Source organism: Typopeltis vanoorti, chromosome 23, assembly GCF_054136105.1.
Source record: "Typopeltis vanoorti isolate ZY-2024b chromosome 23, IOZ_Tvanoo_1.0, whole genome shotgun sequence".
NCBI classification, from domain to species: Eukaryota; Metazoa; Arthropoda; class Arachnida; order Uropygi; family Thelyphonidae; genus Typopeltis; species Typopeltis vanoorti.
Window position 1 is genome coordinate 53,472,687 of NC_143571.1, and position 27,245 is coordinate 53,499,931.

Sequence of the window (27,245 nt, forward strand, 5' to 3'; positions counted from 1 at the left end):
TTACGGCCTCACTAGCAAACATGCTACAATGCTACAAAATTTCAGCTTATCAAACCCTACTGAAACTTCCACTAAAAGATTTCTTCGTGAAACGCAGGTCATCCTCACAGATCTCATAAGCGAATAGTAACAAACTCATTCCAGCATCTCTTCAGATAGTTGCTTGGAACGCAAATGGTCTCAAAAACAAAATTCTGGAACTCCGAGATTTCACATATAGGTATCAACCAGATGTTATTTTAATCAGTGAAACTCATTTAAGACCCTCAAACAATCCTACAATAAGGGGTTATCACCAATACCGAAATGACAGACTACTCTACAGAGGCGGCGGCACTGCCATCTTCATTAAAAACTACATTAAGCACCACTCTGTGAGCATTCCTTCTACCATTAACCTGTAGATCACAGGAGTGGAAGCAGTCACCAGCTCCACTGGCAATCTGAAAATCTACTCAGCTTACAACCCTCCCCAAAAATCTCTACTTTACTCTGACCTAAATGCCATATTATGCATCAGAGAGCCCACCATTATTGCCGGGGATCTAAATTCCAAGCATGCTGCGTGAAATTGTACAACCACAAACAATAATGGTTGCATCCTTTCCAATTACTTAGGATCAAGCGACGCTGTTGTGGCAGGCCCCACCGAACCAACTTATCTCAGCACGTTCGGCACTGCTGACATCCTGGATATAGCTATCCTGGAGGATATTAAACTTCAATACAGCATCATATCTATGGATGAACTATCATCCGAATACTATCCAATTCTAATTCAGCTGGGAAATCAAGAATACCTGTGTCCTCCTTCTCACTCCTACATTGCATGGGAAAGACTGTCAGCAGCACTCAAGGATTATATTGGACCTCTTCCTCACATAGAAACTGCAGTTACAAATATCACGCAGCAAATTAATTCAGCTACCTCCTACAAATCTGTTCGCAAGCCAGATCGTTTGCCTGAAGACATCATGAACTTGATCAGAGACAAAAACAAAGCTAGGAAAAGATTCCATAACACGTATGCACCACAAGATAAAACAGCTCTAAACAGGATAAATGGGGCAGTTAGAGATGCACTTAAAACTCATACAAACTAAGTTTGGGATAAAAAGTTATCCTCTATCTCTCCTATTGATCGCTCTATCTGGAGGTTACTGAGAAACATCAAAAATAAAAACAGTTCCCTCCCCACATAATCTCAAACCAGGGCTTAGTTCAGACAGATGTAGATAAGGCAGAAGCCATACTAAAGTCTTTTGAAGAACAGTGCAAACCCTCTTATAACAACTTAGATTTCAATCACTTGTATAAAATCCACAGACAGGTCAGACACGCTTTAAATTTCGCAGATACCAGCGCTGACCTTATTGCACCAACAGCACCTGTTGAATTATATGATATTATTAAAAAACTTAAGAACAACAAAGCTCCTGGACCAGATGGCATATCAAACAGGGTGATCAAGCTGCTGCCTCGGAAAGCTGTAATTTACCTGACCAGTATAATAAATGCAATCTTAAGATTTCACTAGGGCCTGTGAGGCTCAGTGGATCTGGCGTTTGCCAACCACGGCGCTTGGCCGCACGAAGGAAGACTTGGTTTCGAGTCTAGTCGGCGACTAGAGGAAATTTTTCTAAGCCTTTTTTCGACCGGTTCCCGAGTTAGTCGATCTCTGGCACGGGCAAGCAGGTTTTTCCTCCCGGAAACTCGGGTTTTTCGTCCTGTAAACTCAAGAAAATCGACCGTAGAACCTACATTATTTCAGACATAAAATATATTGTGTTAGCGTTAGGGACCACGAGATGGCGGCACATTTGAGCCGTCTATCTTCACTGAGTACCGCTTAATTAGTGATAGCCTTGGGCCATCTATCTCTGATTGGTACCAGTGGAGATTGAACTGCCCACTCAGTCTCCAAAAATTAAGTTAGATAGGGCTAAATGGCCTCGCCTACTCCCCGTATACGGGAATAAAAAGGCGTTAGCTGATTTTTTTTTTTAAAGATTTCACTATTTTCCTTCCTCTTGGAAACTGGCTGATGTAATTCCTATTCATAAGCCAGGCAAACACCCACACCTACCACAAAATTATCGTCCAATCACTCTTATCTCTAATCTTGGTAAGGTTGCCCAGAAGGTCATCCTTTCACGACTTTAAGCATCAGTTAATGACCTAAACATCCTCCCTAAGGAACAGTTCGGTTTTCGGCAACACCATACTACGACTCAGAAAATCCACAGAATTGTCGAATACATCACTACCAACTACAACTGACGCCAGTGTAGGAGCTGTTTTCCTAGACCTATCCAAAGCATTTGACAAAATCTGGCATTTTGGTCTCCTGCACAAACTTATCTCAGCCGGTACATCACTACAAATGGTTCATCTAATCCATTCATATCTTCAGAATAGATCAATGCAAGTAAAAATCAACGGTTCTACAACGTCCCAACGCCATATCTTTGCTGGAGTGCCACAGGGATCTCTACTGGCTCCATAGCTGTTTACTGTATACATGTCAGACATCCCGCATTATCCGATGACTTCCATTTTGGCCCTGTATGCGGACGATACGCCAATACTAACCAGATCTCTCAGACCCCATTTCATTAACAGAAACCTTCAAGAAAACGTTCTAAAGCTGGAGGGATGGTTCCCCAAGTGGAGACTGGAAGTCAACCTCCTGAAAAGCTCAGCTGTTCTTTTCTCAGAAAGACAAATGTCTCCTGCAGGAAATGTGCTACTATTCAATACCAAAATTCCCTGGCAGACAGAAACAAATTGCCTGGGTGTAATTCTCGACAAAAAGCTATCCTTCAACCAACACATCAAGTCTGCATGCGCAAAGGTATCTAAAGCCATAGCTCAGATCTATCCGCTAATTAATAGAAACAACAAGCTCAGCAACAGAATCAAATTGCAACTATAACAGATGACGATTCGTCCTATAATCAGCTGTGCCTCTCCGGCCTGGAGCCACACCTCTAATGCTAACATTATCTACTGTAAATACAGCGAGTTCAGAACAAGTGCTTGAGAATAATTCTGAACGCCCCATGGTATGTTAGAAACAATCAACTAAACAGAGACACAAATATTCCCTATATTTTCTCTTTTCTACAATTCTTAGCATCCAAGTTTTTCCTCAAGACGTCCACACATCCCAACGATTTGGTTCAGCAAGCTGCAGCATGCGATCCAACGGACATATTCCAATATAGAAGACCTAAAGCTATATTAGCCTCCTATAGCAATGCATAATCTTCATGCCCATTCAGGGCGAGCAAATTGCTCATAAATTTTACCCTCACTTTAACCACAACAGATAGCGGGGAATATGAAAAGCATCTTGCTTTACCCCTAAAGACATACTGTAAGTGTCAATTGTTAACTTTGGTATTTATGGTCTAGCTACTCACTGAGGAGACCTCCAAAAAACGCACACACACACACACACACACACACACACACACACACACACACATATATATATATATGAACATCCATCGTTTTACGAACGCTAAGATGGAACACATGCACCTCGTTTACCATATTATGTATCCAACTATTATCAAACTGTTCAGTTATGCCTAATAAAGTTTTTAACACTACTTACTGCCTTGTGTTATTTCTGTATCTTTGTGTCCCGGTTAGTACCTTCCAGTGGCGTTTCAGGTCATGGTTTCCTATGTGAATATGGTTGATTTTGATATTCTCTACTACTCCTCAAAAACTGTATGTGGAATTTTGAACCACCCTGTATGTATATATATAGAGAAATTTTTTTATCTTGGGTATACTATCTTAAAGATACCAAGCAATTTTATAAGCTAGGTTTTATAAAATTACTTTTTTCTCAAGTAAGCAAACAGACAAGTAAGTCAAGTTTGCGCCTGCACGTAGTGCAAGTCTGAGGTAACTCCTGTAAAAGGTGGAATAATCTCCGCTCACTTTCTTTAGTATTTTCCCCTAATGCAAGCTTGATGAGACCTTTATTTAGGTCTCATCAATCTTTCCTTACTTGTCTGTTTGCTTACTTGGGAAAAAAGGATTAAAACCTTATAAAATTGCTTGGTATATATATTTCACATTTGTTATGGTTTCTTATGGCTAGTAGATTAGTAGACACAAATAATGCATTATGTAATAAAATATTTTTTCTTTTGTATATCAGTTATTGTTACGATGATTATACTTATGATTAGCTAGCTAGCTAACTAGCTTAACCCTAACAGAATATGTTACTGTTTGAGATAATGTGGGTTTTACGGTCGATTTTCTTATGCTTCCATACTCTTGTTCAATTTTTAATGGTTCTGGTTCTCCCATTTTGATAATGGAACTTGTTATCCCAAAAGACTTCTGGGTGAAGGGTTTTCGAACAACAACGATTTTACCATAAATATCTTGTAATCGGAGGTGAATTTCAATAGCGCTGATTCGTGCGTCAAAAATTACTGTGTACTGTTTATGTGCTTCGACAAACTTGTACGGCCTGTCTATTGTGTACATGACATTAGCAAGACAGCTTCGATCGTACACCACTTATATTAAACTGTAGTTGAGGGATGAAGAAACAAAACAAAAATAGAAACTTTTCAAGCCCATTCACATTCGAGATTAAAGTGTTACAAGCATGACAGATCAATCCAACATTCTCGGTCTATAGTCCCATCATCTCGGTTCTATTTGAGTTGCATTATAGCCGACCAGCTGTATTCATCTACGCCTGTTCAATATGAGGACCGTCCGCGCGGTTAGCCTAGTGGTTGTGGGCTTCGCAACCATATGACTGGGGAAGGAGTGTCCCAGGTTCGATTCCCGTCGAAGACGTGAGGAATATGAGGATCTTCCTCAGCCATAGCCAAGTTAGCCGGTCTTGGGCGCGGGCAAGAGGGTTTTCCCCGCCAGTTAATCTGGCGTTTTTCATCCCGCAAGCGGGCAATCCGGCCCCTTGAACACACACGGATCTACAGCCATAAATATTTAACTCCCCCCTATGAGGGAGGGAGGGGGTTCAACTCGTCCCAGTAGGGACGAGGAGAAAAAGGGAGGAAACTCCATACGAATAAATAAATAAATACGAGGACCGAAAAAAACTCGAACCTTCTATGTGGCCATTAAACTCACTGAGCACTATAAAAGCATGCCATTCTTGTAATGTATTGTTTCTGATATTTATTCAGGGTAATTACATCATATTTGTTAATCACTCTTATTAAAAGAAGTTTCAATTGTGTTTTCCTAGATGTCGCTGGGAAATAAATTGCGCTTCAAGACGAGCATTGGTGTATGTTAAATAGAAATCGTGTGTTATATGCAAAAATATGTTTATGCGTTTGCTATTAATCATTCTTTGAATATGTTGTTTTTTAAATAAGCATATAATTGCGTGCTGCCATAATGTGACTGGTCTTTGTAACTTCGCAAACTTTCACAGATCCTACATATAAGGATATGTTAAGCATGGTAGCGAAATGGCAACACGAACTCTCAAATACATTGCCTTTTTTGTCATCGAGTAAGTTCATGGAATTTTCTGTATATCTTGTTTTCAGAGAAATTTGTCTTTTATCTGCGTTATCACTTTAAGGAAGCAAAATGACAGAAATTCAGAGCTCTCCGCAGTATTTAAGTATCTCGTGTGGAAATTGTTTGGTATGTATACGTCTTATTTTCTGAGGCTTGACTGGAAATTTTCACCCACTCTCGATATGTTAGAATAGAATTTTGTTATTCTCTATGTGTGTGTCTCTTTCCAATCTACCTCGAAATAAATTCCTGCGAAGTTTAGTAAAAATAGAAGTCTGGTTGGTATTAATTAAGTTTCTGCTATTGACCATTTGCACCTTTGGGGTTTTAAGGTGTAAACAGTCAACAGAGTGGTTGTGGCAATGATTTTCTCCATATATAGCAGTATCAATGTAATCTCTGTTCAGTGTTTATGAGCTTAAATTTTACATTAGATAATGAATTACGCATTTTATAATTGTTTTAATGACCAAATAAAGAGGTTTTTTAAAGACGTTTTTAAATTTTACGTTTAGTTACGTTAATTTACAACGCATTAAATTTGGTGTGAGTAAACTGGAGAGGCTCTTGCTGGAGGTGGGACAAATGACAGCTGAACAACAGATCAGAAAGTAAGAGTTGATTTTTAAGAGTAGGAAAATGGGATAAAAGTGACTGAAGTGTTTGTGAATGTAGATGAAATTATTGTGTGTGTGAGAGAGAGTACAGTGAGAGAATAGGAATGAAAGACAGAGAAATGGAGAGGTAATGAGGATGAATGTGTGTGTGAAAGGGAATAATAGAGAGGAAGAGACTGTTGTATATACCAGGTAATAGAAATAGGGTGACAAAAATTGCTATATTGATCAAATTCAATCACCCAGAAGTTGTAAAAAAATTTGGAGGGAGATGAATTTCATTGCCCAGTGTGAGATCATTGCCTTGCTAATTGGAGGACTGAAGTGGCTTGAAAAAAATTCCATTTCTGGTCTCTAGAGCAAGTTTTCTGGAGTATATAAAAAAATAAATTAAAAATGCAAAAAAATTAAAAATTGATAAGAATAGAAAAAAAAAATCCTTATTCCACCCTACCATGGTACAAAACATACCATGGATTTGCAAATAACCTTTCATGGGTATGAGCAACATAAAGAATAAGTGAAACATGATTAGACTCTTGGAATTTGAAGATTTGTAATGGATGGCCCACTGTTATTTACACAGTATCTTCATCTCACCTTAAACTTCTTCACTGAGAAAGTGACCACTTCTGGCAACTCACTATGCTCAATTCATCATACTCCGAGCAAAAAATTTACTCCTAATGCCCTTATTAACCACACTCTTATGCACCTTCTAGGAGTAACTCTTTTTCCTCTCTCCCTTGTCATGTATTTGAAAATTTCTTCTGCATCTATTCTATGAAATTCCTTTTAGTAACTTATTGTTTCATATATTATTTTTCTGCTTATCAACTAAACTTTATAAACCATAAAGTGTTAGTCCATCATCATAAGAAGCATTCTGCAGGTTCATGACTGACTATCTTGGTCACTTACCTCTGGATCTTGTTTTCAAGTAGCTCATCTACTATCTCATATGCTAACTTTTTACTATTGATATATGCAGAAAGTAGTACTGTAATAGTTGAACGTAGGTAATTTCATCATTTGAGATAGAAAACATGATTTGCATTTCTATTCTTAATTTTTATTTTTAATATGTGAGTTCTATTTATGAAAGTTGTAAACCTAGTGTATATTCAAGTGGGCTAAGTTTAGATTAGTTACTTCCTCTGCTCTAGATACCATACATTTTTTAAGCCATTCTAGGCCTCCAATAAACATGGAAGTGATCTCACACTTGGTGATGAAAATCATCTACCACCTAAGGACCATGGTTGCTCACTCTCCAAACAGGCTCTAAGTTTTAACCTTGCTATTATTTGCCAACCAATTGGACTAGCAAATGATAGCAAGGATACACTGTAGAATTTTCAGGCAGACCAGACTATTATTGTAAGAATTTTATTTCTTTATCTAGTTTTACAGAAATAATGAATCCACTTTGTTTAAAATACCATCTGCAAAATATTATCCAGTGCACTCTAGGAAACATTAGGAAGTTTTATTTATTCTTTAAAGAATGTGATATTGCATGTCTGTAGCGCAGCTGGAAGAATGACTGTATGTTGCCCCTTTCGATTGGAAAAGGCCTAAGTTCAGTTCTCATTGTGATGGGAGGAATCTTTATGTGGATTTTTTCAATTGAAGTTGAGTTAGCTGATCTCGTACTGGTGTAGCAGGAATTTTCCTCTCGGAAACTTGGGTTTTTCAACCTGCATACAGACAAATCGACCCTTCAGAACTTGCAATTTAGAGACATAAAATACTAGTGGTGGTGGGCAGTAGATGGCGTTGATGTAGATAATGATGGTAGAAGAGATTTGGTGTAGTTGGTGGATGAAGTGGTGGAGATGGAGCATTGTAGAGCAGCTGTCCTCCCTCGATGAGTCTTCAGACTCCTTGGAGTTGTCATGAAATAATAATAAAAATAAATGATCTCTTCACTTTCTTCGTATTTGGCTGGTCTGGTTGGCTGAGTGGTTAGCATATCTACTCTCCAGCCAAAAGGCTGCAGATTTGAATCAAAATCATGGGCATGGATGTTTGTGATTGTCTGTGAAAATACTAGTGATGGCAGTGGTGAACAGTAGATTGCTTGGTGTAGATGATGCAGTTGGTGGATGAGGTTGAGTGGTGGAGATGGAGAGTTGTAGAATAGATGCCCTCCCTCGAGATGAGTCTTGGACTCCCTGGAGTTGTCAGATAATAATAATAATAAAACTATTTAAGACTGATGATTTAACCATTTACAAAAATTCTCATTCCCCTTTATAGGACAGTTGTAGTTTTTGTAGGCATTTAACCTATAAAAAGTTCTTCTCAATTTACATTTAGCAATCAGGCTCTTTTTTTTTTTAAATCATTTATAGTGTTATAATTTTTTAGTTGAATTTTTGTTATATCCAGTCTTTATAAAGAGATATTACAAGTCACTTAGTTTATTTTTAGGACACAGTTAATGGAATGTTGTGACATTAGCTTTAATAACTAGGATTTTCGAAATCCCCATATATTCTTCAGAACATTGTAATTATTAATCTGTCTGTTTTATACATGTATGTTTAGTGTCTGCCGAAGTATCCAGTATGTTAAGAATAGATACAGTTGCCACTTGTTTTGGTTTTATGACATTACTTAAAGTAATGTCATAATTTGAAATCATGCTTATAAGACGTAGTACTTTATCACAGAAGGTAACCTGACTGCAATACATAGCAAAACAGGTAATATTGTAATACTATTTATGTAATATATAGTGTAACAACACCACCCATTAAATGGAAGAGCAGTGAACAAGTAATGAAGCATTCATTTTCGAAATTATGGAATTTACAACTATGTTTTAACTAACTCTTCATATCAAGATCATCATCTGGAGCATACACAAATATACAAGACAAGTTGAGTTACATTACAAACTGTAAGCTAGAGAAACAATGATTTGATCAGATGTTATTCTACTGGCATGACCTCTAGTGGAAAAAAAAATAAAAAATTTATAAATTACATCAAGCTAGATTTAATTTGAGATAACATGAATAAACATTTTTTCTTATAGATAGTTTTCTTTCAGTAACAATGATGTCCTATTTTTATTATTACAGTTATAAAACTATAAACAGGACTGTATTTAGGATCCTGGATTTAATACAGTCCTGTTTATAGTTGTTCTTAGAGAGGAAGGTTCCATGGATCGAATATATGCCTTCCATATGTATGGGATTTTTAGACCTTCATTATTGTTCAGATTGGGGTGGTTGATAATGATTTCACAGGCTTCCTTAAATTTGTCCAGCTTCACCATAATTATTATATTTAATGTGTCGTTTATATTCTTTTTTGTCTGATAGGAATTGTGCGTCCTGTTTCTCCTATATATGGTATGTTACAGGTACAATGAATACGATATACTACAGGGTGGCCTGTGGGGAGAGTGGATCTTTGGATGAGTTGAGTGAGCTTTTTAATTTTGCAGGGGGTTTAAAGGTGACTTTGAGGTTGTGTTTTTGTAGTACTCTGTTTATTTTGTCTCATGTCCCTTTAATGTGGGGAATGGTTAGGTTAGGTTTTGTTGTATTCTGGTTTGTCTTTGTTTTTTTATTGAGGTCTTGTAGAGAATTTTGTTAATAGTGTTTTGGCTGTACCCATTTCTTGAAAATGGGTACAGCCAAAATTGCTGATCACTTTAAATTCGTCTTTCAGTGCCTGTTCACTGGAGCAGATTTTCAAAGCCCTGTTTTTAAGAGTATTGATGACACCTAGTTTTTGTGTTGAGTGGTGGTTGAAGTTTGTGTATATATTGGCCATTATGTGTCGGTTTTCGGTCAACCGTGAAGGAAAGATTGCCAGAAGGAAGACGTGTGACAAGTGTATCTAGAAACGGAAGTGTGTTCTGTTTTTCAATCTCAATTGTGAGCTGTATGCATTTGTGTCATTTGTTTAGGTGGCTAAGGAATGTGTCTGGCGACCATGGGACTAGATCGTGAAAACATCGTCAACTTATCTAAGCCAGACTTTGGGTTTTAAAGGGGAGGAATCTAAAGCAAGTTGCTCAAAATGTTCCATGTAAAAGTTAGCAATAGGATGGATAATGGCAAGCCGATGGCTGTGCCTTCTTTTTGTAGGTAGCAAGCATTTTGCCATACAAAATAACCAGGATGTAATACATGCGCAAAGAACACCGTGATATCTGAAGAGAACTTGTTCTGTAAAAGAAGGATTGTGTCATTGATTGAGACATTTGTAAAGAGGGCAGAGCCATCAAAACTGACTAATAAATCAACTTTTTCTAATGTAATGTCTTTGGTGATGTTTTTGAAGTGTTTTGTGTTTTTGATATAGGAGGGGGAATGACCTACCAACTCCTTGAGTGTTGCCGCTAATTTTTTGGCTAAATGATGTTGGGCTATCTATCCCTTCAATAGGCCTTAGCGGAGTTTTATTTGTGAATTTTTGGTAGTCTGCAAATTCTTGGGGAATGAGCGTAGTGTGGAAATAGTTTTATGACTGTATCTTCTGGCCATGTGGTAATTGACTTAAGTAGTTTCTCTGTTTTATTTTCTAATTTATTGGTTGGGTTATAGTTAACTAATTGGTATGTGTTATTGTCCGAGACCAGCAGATTCATTTTTTTTACATAAGTGGTTAGGTTTAAAATAATGGTGGCACTTCCTTTATCTGCTCTAGTTATTACGATGTTCGGATTTGACTTTGGTGATTTCATTGTTTGGTTAGGTTGCTTTTTATTGTTTTTTTATGATTTAAAATGTTGGCAGTTTCTAAATGTATTTTATCTGCTATGTTATTTGGGATTAATCTTGGGCGTCTTTCAATACTACAAATAAATTCAAGTTTGTTTATCAATCTAGGTACTACAGCATAATTTAAATCTTTGTTTAGTATCGTGATTTCATCTTTGTTTAAAGTGGTTGGATAGGTTAACGATGTTATTACTGTTACCTGTGGGCAATTGGTGGCTCCTGTTATTTCTTGCTTCTGGTTGGTTGTTATTGTTCACTGTGGAGAAATTTGAATATGACTGCTGGTTCTGTTGATCTTTTAGTCTTCGGAATTTGAAAATTAGGTTTTCTTTCTTCGTTTGGAGGATGTGGTTCGCTGTGTTTTCCATACTCTTTTCCAAGATAATCCAGATATCTGCGTTTATGTAGCTTGAAAGTTCTGTTTTTTTTCTTTTCTAGCTGGTTTTGTGTAGCGGCTAAGTTCTTTCTGGTGGCTTGAATCTGTTCTCTTAGTAGTGCTTTTTCCATGTGGAGATATATTTGTTGCGCCTTTGTTGAGGTGAATTTTCTCTTTAGCCTGATGTAAATTGGAATGATACACATGTCACACGTCTTCCTTCTGGCAATCTTTCCTTCACGGTTGACTGAAAACCGACACATACTGGCCAATATACACACATAAACTCCTACCACCACCCAACACAAACACTAGGTGTCATCAATATTCTTAAAAACAGGGCTTTGAAAATCTGCTGAACAGGCACTGAAAGACGAATTTAAAGTGATCAGTAATACTTTCCAAAGAAATGGGTATAGCCAAAACACTATTAACAAAATTCTCTACAAGACTTCAATAAAAACAGACAAACCAGAATACAACAAAACTATAACCATTCCCTACATTAAAGGGATATGAGACAAAATAAACGGAGTACTACAAAAATACAACCTCAAAGCCACCTTTAAACCTTCTGCAAAATTAAAAAAGCTTACTCAACTCATCCAAAGACTCACCCCCCCCCCCTTGCTGGCCCACCCTGTAGTATGCCGTATTCATTGTACCTGTAACATACCATAACATACCATATATAGGAAAAACAGGACGCACAATTCCTATCAGACAAAAAGAACAGAAACGAAACATTAAAGATAATAATTATGGTGAAGCTGGCCTTTCTGATCATGCCCTGAACACCTTACATAATACTGACTGGAAAATCACTAGTTCTCTACATCACACCAAAACGTGGTATGAATGCAAATTTAAGGAAGCCTGTGAAATCATTATCAACCATCCCAAATCTGAACAATAATGAAGGTCTAAAATCCCGTACATATGGAAGGCATATATTCGACCCACGGAACCTTCCTCTCTAAGAACAATTATAAACAGGACTGTAGTAAATCCAGGATCCTAAATCAAAAATAACAATTGTAATATAAAAATAGGACATCATTGTTACTGAAAGAAAACTATCTATAAGAAAAAATGTTTATTCATGTTATCTCAAATTAAATCTAGCTTGATGTAATTTATAATTTTTTTTTTTTTCACTAGAGGTCATGCCAGTAGAATAACATGTGATCAAATCATTGTTTCTCTAGCTTATGGTTTGTAATGTAACTCTACTTGTCTTGTCTATTTGTGTATGCTCCAGATGATGATCCTGATATGAAGATCGAAACGTTGGGATAATAAAAAGAGCTAGTTAAAACATGGTTGTAAATTCCATAATTTTGAAAATGAATGCTGATCACATGAAACACTGAAAGAAAGGAAGTAATGAAGCATGGCTGAATGGTACAGGAGCAAAATTAATTGAGTGAAAGAATGAACAAAGGGGAAAGTGATGTGGAAGAGGGAAGAATGAATGAAGAAAATATGAGATAAAAGAAATGGTTTCAAAAGAGACGTGGAAAAATGAAAAATATTAAGTCATGAAGAATTTTCTATTCACCAAAATGAGAGAATGGAATACCACGCAAGAGAGGAGGAAAAAAACATGTGATGGTATATTAGCATGCGTGGAAGAATTAGTGTGGTGTATATATAGGAATTGTATAAATAAGTAAGTGTTACAAACTTGTAATGAATATGTGTGTGTGTGTGTCTGAAGATTTGAGATATTATCACATCTCTGATCAGAGGTGAGTATGCAGGAGCAGATGATAGAGATGCTTTTTTTATATATGCATTATAAACACTGGGTCTAACTTACATAATTTTTAGCTCTAGAGCATTGCATCTTCACAAAAAAAATGTTCCAACCATGAAATACCTTCATGAGTACTTGTCAGTTTGTTATTCCTAGTACCTTCAGATGACATCTCATTAATGTGCATAAATCGTTTTTGTCTCCCAGCCTACATTATGAGCTGTATCCAAAGAATAGTCTGCAAGGCCTGATTGACCATAGTCATGACTGCAAATGTTTTTTTTTAAATGCTCTTTCATGTGGATGGTAGCTGATTTTCCTGTCTGTCCATAGTAGGCCAACTTGCTGGAACTCTATATAAACCATGAACTGAGGAGGAGTCAGTTCATGGTGTATATTTAGTGAAGGTAAAGAACATGAAACAAATAAGGGTAGCTAGTTTTAAGTAGGGCTTGGAAGTAGTGTAGAGATGTATTTTTCTAAGATTCTGGCTATTTTGTCTGACGTACCTTGAATTTAGGAGATGGTGATATCATTACTGAAATCTTTCTGAAGAGAAGGTAGAGGAATGGAGGAAGGTTTTTTATTTTTATTTTTTTTTTGATACTGTGAGAACGGCAACCATTAGATAAAAAAGGTGTGTATATATGACTCGGTTCTGCTGCAAGAGATGCAGCAGAACCGAGCTGTTGCAAATCCCATTTTATACTCTGAAGAAGAATGAAATATTTTTTTAATCCCTACTCAGTGCTGTTTTACTTCATTAAGTCTATAGACTCAAGTTCCTCTGGGAGTTATTGTGTAAGTTAGAGAAGCTACATTAAGCTTCTAACATGAGAAGCTTAGATCATAAGGCAGGGTATTAGTCTACTGTAAGTCCTTACATACAGTAATACCCTGCCTCATGACACTTTGCTTTATGACTGTTCGCTCATACAGCACTTTTCAATTGTGCTGTCTCTTTATATGACGCTCATTCATACAAACAGTTTTAGTGACATGACACTTTTGTGAATCATCTAATGTGCATTTTTTTTTTTCAATTGTGTGTTTAAGGCATTGTTCTTCACTGCATTCTACTGTTTTACTGTGAATTATAAACTGTTTATAACTATTATTTTATTTCATTATTGTTAAACTTGATGTATTAGAAGAGTAAAATTATAAATTTAATGATGGTATATATCAAACTTAACTGAATGTTACAGTTGTTAGAAACAAAGATAAGTTCTTGTGATGTGAAAAGTGCTTTATTAGTTAATGCTAGTTTTCTGTAAATGCAACAACTTTATTGCCAAAATGTCAAATTTGTTTTGTTTAGATTTGATTTTTATGTTGCAAAGACATCCAAGATCATACTGCACCAAGACACGGGTTACAGCAGTACATATGGTAAATGGTTAGTAGGACAATCACAAAAATCCATGCATTTGGTGGGATTTGAACCCACAGCCTCTTAGCTGGAAAGCAGATACACTAACCACTTGGCCAACCAGGCCGGCACCAAAATGTCAAGAACTGTTATGTAGATTGATAACCAAATTGTTGGTATATTCCCTTATGCCAAACTTTCAGAATAACTTTTACGCTTGCAAAAATTATTCTAAATTTTTGTTTGAAAACTGGCGAAATGCTATGATCGTCTACATCTTCAAAAAAGGCAATGTTAATTAATGTCAAAACTAAATAAGCATTAGCCTTTTAAACACCAGATATAAAATATATTCAAGTCTCTTAAACACTTAATTAACCAAATATTATGAAAATATTTTTGGAGCAATGGTTTCCATAAAGGCAGATCCCACACTGACGCCTTTTTCACTCTCAAGCTCCAGATAGAAAAAAGAAGAGAATTCTATTCAAAGACCCATATATTATTCATTGATTATAAAAAGACTTCTGATGAAGTTAATCGTAATAAGCTACTGGAAATTTTAAGAGATGACAACATTCCTAACCAGTTAAAGCAGTTTTCAGTATCTTCTTCTTCTTCTGTAGCTTCTCCCACTTAAGTGGGGGTCACTGTTTATGAGTCTCCTCCACACCCTCCTGTCTTGGGCTGTCACCACATCCAAGTTCTTCATCCTCAAGTCCTCTTCTACCAGCTCCCTCCATCTCTTCTTTGGCCGGCAATGCTTCCGCCTTCCTTGCATATCCATCTGCATAACACTTCTTCCCACATATTCATCCTCCCTCCTCATCTCATGACCAAACCATCTCAACCTTGTCTCCTGTATTTTCGCTCCTAAGTTCGTAACTTTCACTGTTCCCCTGACATAGTCATTTCTCAGATGATCCTTTCTGGTCACACCGCACATCCACCTAAGAATTTCATCTCTGCTATTTCCATCTTGCTGATGTTATTTTTCCTCAGGGCCATAGTTTCTATAGCATATGTCATAGCTGGCCTCACTACTGTCCTATAGATTTTGCCTTTCAGATTCATCGGCACCCTCTTATCGCATAACACTCCAGCCATCTCCCTCAAGTTCCTCCCCCCCCCCCGCTTATATCCTGCATCCCACTTACTTCCTTCTCAGCCCCTCCATCTTCTTCCACTGTTGAACCTAAGTATCTGAAGTCTCTCACCTTCCTGATGACATTTCCTTCCAGCTCCAGATCTGTCTCCTGTCCGCCACCCACTGTGCAACACATATACTCTGTCTTACTTCTGCTCAGTCTCATACCTCTCTCTTCCAGTACTTTTCTCCATCTTTCCAATTTAGTTCCCGCTTCTTCTCTTGAATCTGCACACAGCAAGATGTCATCTGCATACAACATTGTCCAAGACGCATCTTCTCTCGTCTCCTCTGTTACCACCTCCATTACAATATTAAATTGAAATGGACTTAATGCTGACCCTTGATGCAAGCCAACTGTTACTTGAAAACTTTCTGTCTGTCTCAGACAGGTTCAAACACTTGTCTTCACATTTCTGTACATTTCCCGCAACAACCTGACATATTTCTCCGGCACCTTCTTCTCCCTCAGACACCTCCAGACTTTTTGCCTTAGCACTCTATCGTATGCTTTCTCCAGATCAATAAATGCCAGATGTAGCTCCCTTTGCTTCTCTCGATACTTTTCCATCATCTGCCATAACCCAAAGATAGCATCTGTTGTTGATCTACCAGGCATGAAGCCAAATTGTTCCTTCATCAAGAACCTGATCATTGGTGAATAAAATTGTATTGATGTTGGTGTAATCACTTATGTGAATGCCAAACCTGATTACACCAACATCAATACAATTTTATTCACCAGGTTCTAATTTAAGATAATAAAGATTCACTACAGCGAGCAGAGTTTTCATTAAATGAAATAGCAAAAACATACAATATGGAAATCTTCACTTCCAAAACCAAAGTCATGGCATTTAAAGGCTGAGACCCAATTAAAAGCAAAGTTTGCATCAATGATGATATTATACAACAGGTTAATACATTCAAACACTAAATTTGCTGACCTGGGTGGCTGAGTGGTTAGCATATCTGCTCTCCAGCCAAAAGGCTGTGGGTTCGAATCCTGCCGTGGGCAGGGATGTTTGTGATTGTCTATGAAAATACTAGTGGTGATGGTCAACAGTAGATGGTGTTGGTGTAGATGATGAAGGTATGCGGTTGGCGAAGTGATGGAGAGTTGTAGAGTAGGTACCCTCCCACGATGAGTCTTTGGACTCCCTGGAGATGTTACATAATAATAATAATAATTCAAATATCTAGACTACCACTTATCTTATGAAAGAGAGAAAGACATGAAAAATAAAATAATCATTTATATAGGAATAACAAAACTATCAATCAGATATTCAATCCAAATTTAATAAACAAGAATAAGAATCCATAACTCAATACTATGACCTATCCTAACATGTGGTTCAGAAGCTTGGACTGTAACTCAAGCAAACAGAGAAAGATGATAAGCTCTGAAATGTGATTCATATGCAAAACAGCTGCGTATAATAGACTAGACTTCAAAAGAAATAGGAATAGAGAACAGCCTTTGAAAAGATGGGAAGAGACCATAACAGGCCACTAGGTATATTATTGGAAAAAAGGAAGAAGATATCTGACATAAATTAATGTCAGATATCTTCTTCCTCTTATTTACTTCATTTGAGGCACATATATGACCTAAAGTAGTCATATATGTGACACAAGTGGAGGCGGGGAAAAAAAAGACAGTGATATGCTATACAACAGCGATTTTGATCCTAATGTGTTATATGACCAGGGTATGTCTACTGGCCAGTATGTATATATATACAAATGCTGACTACCACACAAAAACTTTGTGTTAAAACCCATAAACATAGAGTAATAAGTTTTCTTGGATTAACATGCTTAAAGAAAGAATAAACTGGTTACAACAAAAGAAAAAATTCTCATGAAGAATATAAATATTCCATTACCATTCCGTGTATAAAAGGGATAGCTGGAAAAAAAAAAAAGAAGCTGATTGCTTCACAAATATAACTTAATTCCACTTTTAAATTCCAACAAATTAAAGAACTTATTACAAATATCTAGTCCTCGCACACTTTTCTACAACTTTCAGGGAGTGATGAAGTATGAACATGGGCATGGGAACTAGGTTTATGCATAGGTCCCCCAGCTAAGTCTTAGCATTCTGTGGCAGTTCCCACATATATAATAGTAATAATGAGTAAAAACAACAAAATGACACAATAATCACAGTAATTAACTTTAATGAAACGAAAGTACAGATATTTCGTACTGAAAATAACAGTATATCATCAGTGCGTAGAAAAAAGCAAATCAAAGAAATGGGAATACAAGGTACATACAACAATCGGTTTACCACTTAAAAACTGTTGCCATGCTAAAATTAATATATATTAATAAATAATAATATTAAAACTATTTTTGATGATTACATAAAATGAGAATCTCCCAAACATTTGGGGGAGGAGAGAAAGAGATAGTCATTTCGATTCAGATTTAGCTGATATAAAAGAGCTTCACAACTTTCTTTAAAAAGTCGTTCATATTTAAAACTGCTTCTATGCAAAGAAAAATGGCTTTGCAACTTTCAAAGGAAGTTGCAGAGCCCTTTTACAGCAGCCAAATCTGAATCAGAATGATTGTCTCTCTCTCTTCCAAAAGTTTGGGAGATTCTCATTTTATGTAACCATCAAAAACAGTTTTAATAATATTATTTATTAACATATATTAATTTTAGCAATGACAATAATTTTTAATTGGTAAACCGATTGTTGTATGTACTTTGTATTCTGTTTTTTGATTTGCTTGTTTCTATGCACTGATGAAGTACTGTTAATTTCAGTACGAACTTTCATTAAAGTTAATTACTGTGGTTATCATGTAATTTTGTTGTTTATGGTCATGCCACAGGTACCTTTTAAAGATTAATAATAATGAGTGATATCATTCCTACAACTGAATTAAGAGGTACATGCCTACTTTGGCAAGTACCTCTTTCCTCTTTTTTATTTAAAAAAAAAAAAAAAGAGGTAAGAAGATAAAGAGAGTAGCTACTGACTGATACTGTAGGACTTTTCGAAGGCATTTAATAGGATACTATATGAACCTGTTATGCAGATTGGAGGAAATGAGGGAGAATATGAAGCTAGTGATATGGATACAAGGGTGTATCCATATCACTATTTTCAAATCCAGGAAAAAACAGGTGACTAGCAGTGTGCTCTAGAGCAGCACTTCCGAAACACCACCTTCGGTGCCTTTAGTTTTGTTGAGGAGCTGTGAAATAATGAAAACAAATTTAAAATGTTTTAAGACTAAGTGTGCCATGTCAAATGTGTATGTAAGATGCTAATAATGTAATATTTGTATTTGATTTTTGCAATATTCGTTGTGTATGTTTTGTAATGAATATAAATACAATAAATATTATAATAATATATGTCTGTATTACGAATTTTTTTTTTTTTTTTCGATGGGGGCCATAAAATATTTTAATTTTTCCAAGGGGACCTTTACTTTCATAAGTTTGGGAACCACTGCTCTAGAGCTCTGCTTGGACCATTGCTATTTAAATTATATATCAGTGATTTGAAGAGAAATATTCAGTTTGTTGATGATGCAAAATTGGGTAGTGTAATAGTTGATCAAGGTAATGTAGAAAGCCTTCAGAATGATTTAAATAGGATGACACTATGCGAAAAAGATATGGGTGCAAGTTTAATGTAGAAAAGTGTAAAGTTATTTCAGATGAAAAGATTACGAGCTTTGTACTACACTGAACTGTATTCCAAGAAATTGAAGATAGAGATTTGCAAGTGTTGGTGGATAGGAAGTTGAAGTTTAGAGGATATACTGCAAAAATGAACCAAAAGGAGGCTCATAGGATTACTTAACTATTGAAGAACAAATTAACATGTAGATGCAATCTTTCCATTTAATAAGCCTTTGACATAGCTATATCTGAATTATTACTTAGATTTGTCATGTGGTTTTCTTGGGGAAGAGAAATTGGTGGAAAGGTTCCAGAAGCTAGCGACGAAGATAGTAAATCATTTGTGGAATCCCTCATATGACAATAGACCAAGGGTTTGTGTGTTGCAGAAATTGGTCGATAGGAGGAGATATGATGATGAAGTTGAATGGGTTTTATAGGATTGATATTATTTTGGTGACCTCCATGGAGCCAATATACCCATCGTGGGAGGCCCACTCAACCAGCAACACGTCGAGCTTTGAAGTTATTTACACTACCTGCATTCACAATGCACTCTGGTAATGCATTCTACTCACTAACAACTCTCCAGGAAAAATCTCCTTACACCCTTCTTCACCACATCTTTATATACCTTCCAGGGATGACCTCTTATTCTTCCCATCTTAACATCCACTCTTTCTATAATTCCTTTTGTATTTATCTGATAGAATCCTTTAACTCATTTTGGTCTTTATCATATCTCCTCTTTTTCTCCCATCCACCAACCTCTGTAAACCACATTCCTTCAAATGCTCTTCATAACCAACACTCCAGAGTCCTGATATCACTTTGGTCATTCATCTTTGGACCTCTAGTGTTTCCACATCACATTGAAAACTAGGTGACCAAATCTGAGCACAATAGTTCATATATGGTATGACCAATGCCTTATATATAGACGCACTTCCACCTTCTTATCCCTAAATGTCAATGTAGGGATAAGGAGGATAAATATACAAGAAAGTTTTCAGCACTTAACTAGAGGGAGCAGAACAAGAGATCATCTCTGGAATTTGGATGAACGTGGTTAAAGGATTAAGAGTAAAGGCCTGAGTAGAATGTGTTGTAAGTGTGTGTTGTGTTGAGGAATGTATTAAAGATATGATAGGTATTGTGTATATAGTCTGGACCTCTCATGATGATTCATTGGACTCCATGGAGATTATCATGTAATAATACAGTAATAATAGGTTTTTCTACAAAGCTCTATAAAGAGAGATGATGATTGGCCTGGTTGACCAAGTGGTTAGCATATCCACTTTCCAGCCAAAAGGCTGCAGGTTTGAATCCTGCAGTTGGCATGGATGTTTGTGATTGTCTGTTTAAAAAAAAAAAAAAAAAAACTAGTGGTGGGTGGTAGATTCCATTGGTATAGTTGCAATTCATTTTAGTTGTTGGATTGAATGGTAGAGACAGAGTTGTAGAGTAGGTGCCCTCCCTTGATGAGTCTTTGGACTCCCTGGAGGTGTCATGTAATAATAATAATTTCTCTCTTTATTGCTACTTCCAAATGAACCTTTCTTATTCATTTCTTGCAGTATAATTGCATCAATGTAATAACAGAGTTTGTAATCTTTTCATCTCAAAGTGCATAACCTTACATTTTGCTATATTAAATTGCAACTGTTATCTTTTGTCCATTCTGCCACCCCAGTGTTTCTCAACATGGGGTGCATGCCCCACAGGGGGGGGATTTGAAAATGTACATATTTATACATATTCATATTATACTTTTTCAGAACTTAGCTGACTATTATGCTAGGGAGGGGGAGCATCAAAATCTTTGAGACGTTGAGGTAGGGCATGATCCAAAACACATTGAGAAACACTGTGCTGCCCTATTTAAATCATCTTGCAGGATCTCTACATCACTGTCCATTGTCCTTCTCAGTTTTGCACAATCATCAGACTACTTGTATTAAATAGTAGACAGATTAAATAGTAGTGGCCTAATTGGCAGCCTGGTTTGGCTGAGTGGTTAGCATACTCTCTGGTTGTAGTTTTGAATCCCATTGTAGTCATAGCTATTTTGTAAATGTCTTCAGTCAACAGAGGAATTTCATCACCCACTGAGACCACCATTCTGTTTATTTCAGCCCTTAATTGAACAGAAAATATTCTGTGTTTGGTTTGATCTCTAGAGCACAGGTTCCAGTTTATGTAAATATATATATATATAAACCTTAGTGCACCCAAATAACGTATTATTGATTTACAACCTTTCCTGGATTAGAATCACAAAAAATAACTAAAATAAAAATACATTTCTGCTCACAACACTAGTTACTTTTTTTATGTCACTCCACCCACAAAAGGTTAAACTTATAGTTCATTAGTACCATGATTGGGCTCAAGAGTTTTTTCCTGTTTTTTTATTAATTTTTATTCTTTCAATTTTTATTTAGTTTTGCATAATATGAAATCCTCACTCTAGAAACCAAACTTAGAACAACTTTTTACAGCCATTTTAGATATCTAATAATCAGGGTGGTGGTCTCACATTAGACAGTGAAATGCATCTCCCACCTAAATATAATCACAGACATCCATGTCTGTAGTAGGATTTGAACTTGCAGTCTGTTGGTTGGAGAGCTGATACACTAACCACTTGGTTAACCAGGCTGGCTACTTTCATGAGGACTCATCATGATACATCATTTTTTTTATGCCTGTTCATTGGTCACCCTCTTATCCATGCAGCTAGTTTCATATATTTTTTCATTTGCTTTACTTTAGGTAATACAGTTCATATTGCTATCCTGTCAGATGCATTTGCAAAGTCTAGCAGTATCATGGTGTAGCCATTTGCTTTTAATGAGCTCAGCTATCATGTTATACAGTGAGTAAATTACTAAGGCAAGACCCATTTTTTACAAAACTCTACACTCTCTCACAGTGTATCCTGGCATGAATGCGTTAAACTATAATAGAATCTGTTCTAAAGGGATCGTAAAATTAGTACTGCGATACATTCATTAATCCTCTTTGAAGGAAGGGTCAAAAGATTTCTAACTTTTTTCAAAGGAATGATTACATTGGTAGAGATGATTAACTAAAAGCATGGTTATAATGGGAATAAAAGAATTGTCAGAAGAGCAAGTGAATTAAATTTGCTAGTGTATGTTAGAAGTAAGTTTAGAAGAAGAGGTGCGATTACAATTTTTTTTGTGTGTGTTATTCATCCGCAGAATATCATAAACCTATTTTGCATTATGGATGAGTACCATGGATGAGCTATGCATTAGATAATATAGGAACATTGCTTTGGGGGACCAAATATGATACTTTTTTCATGAGGGCTCTCTAATAAGGTGGATGAAAATTATCTGCCACGTAAAGACCTTCAGAAACAACCATAGCATAGTGAGACTGAAATCAACATTCTGTTTGTTGGTGAGTGGACATCCACTTGTTGCAGCCTATGCCAGCACAATGTATAGATTGTGGTGCTGAAATGATTTTTGATATGTGTACACATGATTAACTAAAGGATTGACATCAAGAGACTGTTAACTGCAGCAGTGGATTGAAAGAATCGGGAAAAGGATAAAAAATGTAAGAATCATGCTGAGACATTGTTGAAGTGGGTGTAGATGTGAGAATGAGTGTGATTTAAAAGTTGATTGTGTGGATTGGCTGTCCAATCCACACAATTGCAACTATACTTATAGGATTTGGATTGGACAGCCAATCCAAATCCTATAAGTATAGTTGCAAGGAGAAGAGGAAAGATGGATTTTGTATTAAAGATATTGAGCAGAACCAAATTAAGGGATATACAGGTGCCTGTCAGACTGAGATTCATCTGCATTTATTTATTAATGTCAAACCTATCAAGATTATTGGAAGAGGTTGGCATTATTCTGTGCATATTGGCCAAATTGATAATAGAGAAAGATATTATCATTGGTCTTCTTCCAGAAGCCATAAGTTTAGGGTGCCAAAGACATGAACTCCATGAATCACTGAAATTTATATTTACATCAGAATGTGTGTTCAAGGTTCATTTTCTGATTATGAAGAGGAAAAACCAAAAGGAAACTTGACCCTACGCTCTGAAACTAACTCATTGCTAGAAATAAACATTTTTTTTCGAGGGGGGGGCCGTGACATCCAGAAGTTTGGGAAGTACTGGTCTAAGGCACTTTGCACCGTATCAATCCACCTATATCTTGGTCTTCCTCTGGGTCATTTTCCTGCCAACCTGGCAGAGAACACTTGTTTTGCTAATCTTTCCTCGCCCATTCTGTTTAAGTGACTATACCACCTGAGATTAGCTCTGCTAACGCATTCCTGGATGCTGACAATGTCGACACAAATTTAATGAAGATAAATTTGATTTTTAAGGTCACTTAGTGAAAAATATATGAAAAGGGTTACTACAATTTGTAGACCGTGTTATATCGAAACCACGTTGTATAAGTACTGCATTATACGAGGGTTACCTGTACTGACTAATCACCACTGTGGCTTAAATGACATGCATACCATGAAATTTGCAATAATTCATTCATTCTCACCTTTTTAATTCACGAATTTCATTTATTATTATTTTATTTATTTATTTTTTCAATATATAATTGGTACACAGACAATACTGATATTCAACACTACCAGATTAGGTTATCATTTTACATAATTTTAATTAATATTTTCTCCAGTCATAACAATAATTCTGTCTTTAAGTTGCATTAATTCGTTGCTTCTGTAACAGGTTGATGAAGGTCCTTGCACATTTTCTACCCAAAGAATGAAAAATGAACTTAGTATATCTGAGTATAATAGAGCCTGATTCAACCAAATACAGCATACTTGAGTTTATCATATGTATTCTTTGTACTGATTTATAAACTTCAATTAAATCTACTCTCCACCTCTTGTTAAATAAATTCATCAGATTACAACTAACCAGTTGATTCTTGTAACATGATACAAGTCCTACATGCTTAGTTAGTCTTCTCTGAATACCTTCAGTTTACTTGGCTTCCATTAAAAAATCTTGGTGAGTAAAACTGGGAGTTATAATTTAATGTTGGCCTGATATTCTCCTACTTATAGGAATAGACTGAAGGGTATAATACTTTCACTGAAGTTGTTCGTAGCTCACTGATTAAAGCATACTTGTTTATTGCAAAAGTTGCATGTTCAGATCTATATAAGGCATAGATGTTTGTAAAAGCCTGCTCTTGAGAAGCTACATAGTTGCTAAATTTATAAAAGATAAATAGCTGGAGGAGAGATGAAGTATTGTGAATAATAGCAGATGAATTGATTCCTTTGAGTGCTGGCAGTTTATAATGTGGATAGAAATAGTGATTTCAGAGGTATCAAATTTAAAGCTATTTAAATGCGAGATAGAAATAGACAGTACAATATATAAACATTATTATAAGGCAGGACAATTCTTTATTTTTCATAAAATATGTGGCAAAACGTGAAATACAGGTAACCCTCGTATAACACAGTACTTATACAATGCGGTTTCGATATAACGTGGTCTACAAATTTTAGTATCCCTCGTATAACTTAGTACTTATACAACGCGGTTTCAATATAAGACAGTCTACAAAACTGTAGTAACCCTTTATCTTTTCATATATTTTTCAACGCGCAATTTAAAAATCAAATTTTATCTTAGTTAAATTTGCATCTCGCGCTGGTGACCTTTCTTGCCTGAGCCTTGTACTGTTCATGTGTTTGCTGGTCATCTTTCTCGTTATATATCCTCCACAGCATTTTCTTCTTCTGCAGCTTGTGCTTAATGATATTATTCATCCATCTACCTCCTACCCGATTAACCTTCATTACTCTAGGTATACAATTTAATACTGCTTCCTCTAGATGACCCTTAACTATATCCCATGCACTACTAACATCTTTACCTGCAGTGTTTTATGCCATGGTACAGATTTAAGCATGTCATAATCACCTGCCTTGTAGTTCCAGAAATACTCATTCCTGATAGAATATTCCTCATGTTTTACAATCTCTCAAGTCAAGACCGCATGGTCACTTTCACCAATTGGAGGCAATGTTGTTACCTTGGTTATGGGTAGCTCTTCTGATCCTCTGACCAGGTCCAATACTCTTCCACCCCTAGCCTCTCCATCACATGCTGCCTTAAGTAATTATCCCTCAATAGGTGTATAAATTGTTTCCTTCCTGCCATGTGATTTTTCTTCCTTCCAGTCTATATCTCCATAGTTGAAGTCCGATCTGAAGACACACACACACACACACAGAGATCTTGGAAATTGAATTGGAAAAAAAGAGATCTTGTGCACTGCTACTGTTTTGCTATACTTCCACTCCATTGATATATTTTTTATGCATTACTTATTTAATAACCATATCACGGTGCAGTCATTTACCGCACGGTTAGCCTAGTGGCTTTGCGCTTCGCAACCATATGCCTTGGGAGGGAGTGTCCCAGGTTCGATTCCCGTTGTAGACGTGAGGAATTTGAGGATCTTCCTCAGGCATAGCCAAGTTAGGCGGTCTTGGGCGCGGTCAGTAGGGTTTTTTCCGCCAGTTTATCTGGCGTTTTTCATCCCGCATACAGGCAAACCGGCCCCGTGAACATACGTCTCTACAGCCAAAAATATTCCCCCCCCCCCTCAGCAGCAGACCAAGCGACGGGTCGGTTGGGAGTAGTACTAACATGAAGTCGCATCTAAGTAACACGCGGACCCTGCATAGGAAGTGGGAATAACACGTAGAAGGAAAAGAAGATCACGGTGCAGTCATTTGATTAGCATATTCATTAAAAATATACAGTGATATGTTATTCCCCTTAACAGTATGATTAATATCATACTGAACTCCTCGTATACTTCATTTCTAGTTCAGCTAGTACAGTATTTCCAAAAATTCCTTTTAGTTTTATAAATATATTTAAATATCCATTTGTTTTGTTTTATATTGTTTTATGCATAAATTTATTTCCTATTTAAATATACTTTAAATGATTTTGGTAACCATGTATTGCTATGCATTATGGGAAGGGTCACTGCAGACTGGTTTTGATCTTCATTGCAGCTTCATCAGTGGGTGCTAGATGCAGGATGACACTAAGGTTGAATCAGTGAATAAGTAGTAAATGGTTTATCACCATATTAAAGTACTTGGAATTAGAGATAATAGTGGAAAGGTTTTTGCTTGAACACGATATACTGTGAAACCTGCAGGGAGAGGGTACAGGTTATTATGTGAACATAATATTAGGCTGGATCTTTAGAAGCATAAAGCTGTTGATACTCAAACTCAACTTTGTAAAGGAAAGTGCATTAAGTGAACCACCAATTAGAATGAGCAATCGGATGGTTCAGGTCTGGATCACATGGATAATTTTTTTCTTTGCATTTGAACCTGCAGTCTGGCATCACCTTGTTTGCATGAGTCTGCACTTACTTCCACAGATCACTATGCAGCTCTCTAGTTGTTGAGAATTAAATAATTTGGTGTGGATAGCTTGTCCTTCTGAAACAAGCTCAAAGTGGATTTACATCTTCAAAATTCCATGAAATGCACATTGCGACCTAATTCTCAAATCAACCTCTTGTTATGAGGAAATGCTACTTTACTTGGTTTGATTCACTGACTTTTGTGTTTGGATTGCTTTGTTGCAGATAATTCATTTTGGGGACATTTCATCTTGTGGATTGAGTTGGCACTTCTTTATAGATTTGTTTTTCTTTGCTCATTGTTAGAATACTGACATTGCAATCTTTCTAGTGGTTCTGGCAAGTTCTGATTTTGCTCAGCTTTCCTTTGAGTACTGAGTTCACCTGACAAGTGCTTGTGAACAGATCATCTTTGACTGTTGTGGTATCTAGAATTGATAGGGAGCAGCTGTGTAAAACAAGGTTGTTTTGAGAGTGCCAAACCTTGATTTACATGAACCAAACAAACAAAGTACTTCGTAGTGTTCTGGACTTTCAATTATTCCATATAATAAATATATATATATATATATATATATATTGCAA

General features: G+C 36.4%; 1 protein-coding gene across 1 annotated transcript in view; it reads left to right on the top strand.

Moving 5' to 3' along the window:
* Positions 1 to 5,313: 5,313 nt before the first annotated feature.
* Positions 5,314 to 27,245, top strand: part of LOC150093860 (uncharacterized) — a 121,451-nt gene continuing 99,519 nt past the window's right edge. The window contains exon 1 of the mRNA XM_090412993.1: positions 5,314 to 5,527. The gene's annotated coding sequence lies outside the window, so the exon portion shown is untranslated. The remainder of the gene's footprint in view (positions 5,528 to 27,245) is intronic.